Below are 6084 nucleotides of genomic sequence, written 5' to 3' on the forward strand. Positions count from 1 at the left end.
GCCAACTCCTGAAGTCAGGAGTTCAAGATCAGCTTGACCAATATGTCTCTACTAAAAATACAAAAATTAGCTGGGCATGGTGGCGTATGACTGTAGTTCCAGCTAGTTGGGAGGCTGCAACAGGAGAATTGCTCGAACCCAGGAGTTGGAGGTTGCAGTCAGCTGAGATTATACCACTGCACTCTAGCCTGGTTGACAGAGCGAGACTCAGAAAGAGAAAGAAAGAAAGAAAGAAAGAAAGAAAGAAAGAAAGAAAGAAAGAAGGAGGGAAGGAAGGAAGGAAGGAAGGAAGGAAGGGGAGAGAGAGAAGGGAAGGAGGGAGGGAGGGAAGAAAGAGGAAAGAAAGAGAACTAAGATTACACAAGCTATTGTAAAAGGTTAAATCAAAGGAATTGGTTGGGAAAGGGGCATTCTTTGTTTCTAATTTGATTTTTCTTTCTTTTATTTTATTACTTTGAGGACTGTCTAGTCCTTTGCTCCTAAATTCTATGTTAAAATAAAATGAGTATGGTCTTGCTGGTTTAGAAGATTCCAAGACAATGATTCGAAAGCTGAAGAGTCACTCACAGCTGCTGGGCAAGTTTTCCGATGAACATTGAAGAAAAAACAGCTCGTTTCTTTGCCTAATGAAAAACCAAACTCCTCAGTGTGGCATAGTCTTCAAGCTGGTTTCATAAACATGACCTGTTTTTCCTATCTTCTGTCTGTTGCTTTTCTTCCATAACGTGTGGGGTCTGGATTCAGAGAATATAAGAATCTGTGTCTCAGGGTCACAAATCAGAAACTCTGTTCACTTTCTGCCTTACAGCACTGTTTCTTGATTGTATGCATTTACTTCAAATGTTCTCATTACAGATCTAGAGATAGGGAAGCGTGTGGTCAGGATTCTTGTGCTTGTTGTTATAACACATACTTTGTGCTCAAGAGTAGAGCCAACAGGCTGAGCACAGCATGTTCTCACTCAGTCATGATGGCTGCAAGTGGCTGGCTTGGGCCCCCAGCTTCCTTCCCTAGGAGACACCTTCCTGACTCACCCGGTCATCTGGAGGGGAGAATGTCAGGAGAGGCCAGCGATGGTCCTTCAGTGACTCGACTTATGCATTTAGACAAGAGTAGGGGGTGGTGGTCTAGAGGACATGGCTATGTCAGAGCACACCCAACCCTGCTCTCAGGCCTGAGAACACACATGTGAATGAGAAATTGGCCCCGACCACTGTCAGATATGTGCTGGCCTGTTTGGGGACCACACAAGATTCAGTAGAGGGCATAGAAAGGTCATCCAACATAGGGTCCCTTTGGCTGCCAGACTTAAAACAAACTTGGGTTAGTTATGAAGGAGAAAACTCTCAGGCTTCCAGGGAGCATGAGAACTTTCAAAGCAGTGGGCTTTAGTCCTTCCTTAGAGGAGACATTTACCATTCCATAGTGCTTTCAGCAGAAAGCCTTTCCTTCACTGTGTAGTTTAGTTATGATTTGATCCTGCCTATGGATATTTTTCTTTCTTTCATTTAAATTTTAGATAGTGTTATGAATTACTCATTTTCCATAAAGAACACTACTGTAATGATTATTAGATTTCAGAATTTCATCTGTCTGTGAAAGCTGACTTTTGGCAGCCTGTGACACTCATACATTCCTTCTTACAATTCAGATTTCCCTCTGGAATCCTTGGTCTCATTTCAGATTAGAATCAGCTATCTTGCCTTATGTTCTCACGGGGTTCAATCTTGTAGTGAATTCAGGTGAGAGAAATAGTTTCAGAACTATGATCATAGTAGTTGGAAAACAATTCACTCCAGTGACCCCACAGTCACTGTTTCACTGGTAGAATGAATTACCTTTCCCTCGGAATGTTTCTCCAAAATAGATTGGCTCAGGTCCCTTATGGCACAGATGCTCCTTTGATCCTTCTGTCAAATCTAAACACAAACACCGATTAGACAAGTTCTGCTCCAAGATCTCAGTGGGCATTTTGCATTGCCTTCTAACCAATATGCTGGCTCGAATTGTCTCATTGTTTCACATCCAAAGTATAGGACTGAACTCACTCTTCCTGATCTCCCAGGAAACTTGTGTAGGACCCTAAACAGTATTTAAGAGGAATAAAACCTTCGGTGTGGATTTTTATTTAAAAGATGGAACGGTCCTGGGACTGTGTATATGTATTTCATGGTGTAATGAGCAGCATCACACTTCCTTTCTTTCCTCTAAAAAAGAAGCCTGGATGGGTAATACCCAATTTAGCAAAAATTTAAAAGTGGTGTCAGTTCCAGATAAAATTGTGATTCATAATATGGATCAAACTGTATGTTAACATTTTAAATTTTAATGTCATATCTATTCAATGAGATTCTTGATGTCTATTTTAGTAAATGATTTTCTCAGCTATGCTGAGGAATATAATAATAGAAGTAATTATTCTTATTTTAATATGAATGAATAAATTTTAATAATTGCATTTAATAGTTGATAAAATTTTGTCTGTTTTTGGAAGCTGATTGTAATTCATTCTTTAGCTTTAGGCCCTTTCAAGCTAATTGGAACAGAACAGAGTTCGTTAAATATAACTATAAACCAAAATGAAACTTTTGCCTAATAAGTTTTTATTAGTTACGGCTTGGGGTTATTTTCCTAGGATTTCACTTGTAACCTATGAAACACTCTTCCTAAAACCTTATTCTATATTGCAAAATATGTATTATTTTTCTTAAGGGGGAACTATCTTTTCTATAATGATTGTCTCTCTGAACACAGTTTTAAGCTACTTTCAGCATCCTCAATGCTCAGGTTTGAGCTAAAGCCCCATCAGACACATCTCCAGCATCTGGTGCTGCCATCTGGTGTTTTCTTTTAAAGTAATGTCTTCTGCGCTATCAAATCATATTATTGACATTTTCCTCCTTTGTGTTATCCCCAAATGTATTGGAGAAGGTGCCCTTATTAGATAAACTCCAGTTATTTAGTGCTAGAGTTACATATTTGATTTAAAGCTACAAATGTTCTTCTCTGGGTAAGTATCTTATTCTTTACAGGCAAAACTCACAGTAGGAAGAGCATAATCAGAAAAATCCAGGAGGACGGGATAGATATTCTCATATTTTCAAATTCTGTATGTGTGCATGTGTATCTATTGGGTAAGAAGAATTTGGAATGTAGGGGAAGGCGTGGAAGACAGGGAACTAACTTTTACTGAATAACTTTATGTCTTAGTCCATATGTGCTGCTATAACAAAATACCAAAGACTGGGTAATTTACAAAGAACAGAAATTTATATTTCATGGTTCTGGAGGCTGGGAAGTCCAAAATCAAGGTACCAGCAGGATTTTTATGAACTTGTGAGGAATGCTCTACTTCCAAGACGGTAATTAGTTGCTAGATCCTCTAGAGGGGCGAAATGCTGTGGTGGAAGGGATGGAAATGCGAGAAGGGTGTTCCCTCTTCTAATCTTGAGCCCTTTTATATGGGTGTTAAGCCCATTCACAAAGGTGGTGTCCCCACAACTTAATCACCTCACAAAGGCCACACCTCTTAACATTGTTGCACTGGGAAATATGATACACTGTGAATTTTGGAGGAGACGCCACCATTGAAACTGCAGCACTTTATGATTAGCACTTTATATACATGATGTCATTTTAATTCTCATTATATTACTATAAGATAAACATTATTTTCTGACGTTCTAGGTTGGAAGACTGTGGTTAAGCAACTTGCTTAAAGTCATACACTGGATTTGCAAGTGGCTGTCAGAGCCATTCTGTCTAATTCCACAGATTCATATATTTTCATGTCACTATAAAAGGGGCATAGAAGTGATATAAAAAATGGGTATTGCTACCCTGCCAACCTGTGAGTGTTAGGAAAAAGAGGACAGAATTCCATTCATTCACTAATACTTATCATTAGGCCTTGGACTAAGTACTAAATATAGAGTCATAAAAATATAGGCATAGTTCTTGACCTCATGGAGTTTTTAGTCCTATTGAGGAAATTGTATGGAATTTTTAAAAAATATACAATTTAAAATTGTGTTATGACGGTGTGGAATGGTGGAAGACAGACATTCAGGATCTTGGCTAGAGAAAATCTATGGGAGGAAGATATTTCAGCTAAGACATAAAAGGTGTGAAAGCACTAGCCAAGAGGAAACATGTGGAGGAAGGGAATGGTTAGAGAAAAAGACATTCGGATAAAGGGCAGCATGTATGAAGGTTCTAAGGTAAGGAAGATCTTATAATGAAATGAAAGAGTGCACATGTGGCCAGGGCCTAATACAAGAGGGAACAGGCACATGAATGAGGCTGAAGAGGTAGCATAGTTTCCTCCAGCTGCTCTGTGGACACAGGGACATCAGCTGTTTGGTTACTGCAGGAACCCAGGTGACAGCTGGTGATGGCTTGGCCTATCATGTTGGTAGCAGAGATAAAGATAAAGTACAATGGGCAGATCTTGGTGACAGGTGGGATGTGGAGGGTAAGAAAGAAGGTCAAGGATGACTCCCAGATTTCTACCTTGAGCAACTGCACTAGTAGTGCCATTTTCTAGGATGAAGAATACTGTGGAAGGGTTGGATTTGGGGAAGTAAGATCTATAGTTTAGGCCGGGCGCGGTGGCTCACACCTGTAATCCCAGCACTTTGGGAGGCCGAGACGGGTGGATCATGAGGTCAGGAGATTGAGATCATCCTGGCTAACACGGTGAAACCCCATCTCTACTAAAAAATACAAAAAAAAAAAAATTAGCCGGGCATGGTGGCAGGCGCCTGTAGTCCCAGCTACTCGGGAGGCTGAGGCAGGAGAATGGCGTGAACCCGGGAGGCGGAGCTTGCAGCAAGCCAAGAAGCACCACTGCACTCCAGCCTGGGCGACAGAGCAAGACTCAAAAAAAAAAAAAAAAAAAAGATCTATAGTTTAATTCTGGCCATATCAAATTCAAAATGCTTATGAGATTTTTGAGTTAAGCTGAATCGATTGGGCTGGGATATACATTTATGCATTATTAACATATATTTAAAGCAATCCGAATGAATACTCAGATAGAAAAACAGGCCCAGGGCTAAGTCCTGAGATACAATATTTAGGGACTAGAGGGGAAGAAGCTGGAGAACGAAGGCCTGGAGATGCAAGAGGAAGGTCTAGAGTAGGGTGCCATGAAAACTGAGATCCGACAAATGTTGTAAATAAGGGTGTTGAAAACAGTGTTTTATGCCAAGAGGTTGAGTAGAATGAGGACCAAAAAATATTTGATTTGGCAGTGTGGATGCAGCTGCTAACCTTGGAAAGAACATAGTGGACCGGTGAGATCTGCAGAGTGTATGGAGAATAAAGATAGGTTGTGTTTTGAGAAGTATGGCTTTGAAGACTAGAATAGAAATAGTAGGTAGGCTAGGAATAGAGATATTGGGATGAGAGGTATTTTTGAAAGATGGGAGCTTCTAGATTATGTTTTAATACTTAGGATAATGATCCAGTGGAGAAAAGGAGGTTGAAGAAGCAAGAGAGGTGATCAGAGATGGTGCAAAACCTGGAGAAAAAATAGGCACCAGGAGATGGGATCACCAATGTGTGTGGAAGGAAGGACTTCGATAGGAGAGGGCACTTCTTTGTTTCAGGAGAATGATTAATACAGATGAAGGCAAGACTGTAGGTTATTAGTGGGGAGATAAAGTAACTACTATCTGTTAGCTTGTATCTCATATTTTCTTGATGAAATATCAGGCAATCTTACCAAGCCTATCAGATGAGAAAGAGAGGTATAAAGAGAGAGAAAAAAGTTAATGTTAAGAACTTTCTTAGTCCTTTGTCTCTCCATGCCTTCTGTTAAACTGAGCGCCTGAAATCAAGACTTAAGTCTTTTAGAATGCTTTCCCTCTATGATCTCCGCTTCTTTGGAGGTGGTAGATGAAATATTCAGTGGGATCCTACTTGTAGATTCAACCATTTTAATAATCTTCAGTGGTCCTAGTTCACCTCCTCAGCTGTGCTGATGTCATGAAAACCAGCCTCGACCTCACAAACTACCCCTTGATGATGCTGACAGCTGGACTACTAATACCCAACTCGCTGTGCCGCTTCTTCATCTTT

This window comes from Theropithecus gelada, chromosome 6, assembly GCF_003255815.1.
Source record: "Theropithecus gelada isolate Dixy chromosome 6, Tgel_1.0, whole genome shotgun sequence".
Classification (NCBI taxonomy): domain Eukaryota; kingdom Metazoa; phylum Chordata; class Mammalia; order Primates; family Cercopithecidae; genus Theropithecus; species Theropithecus gelada.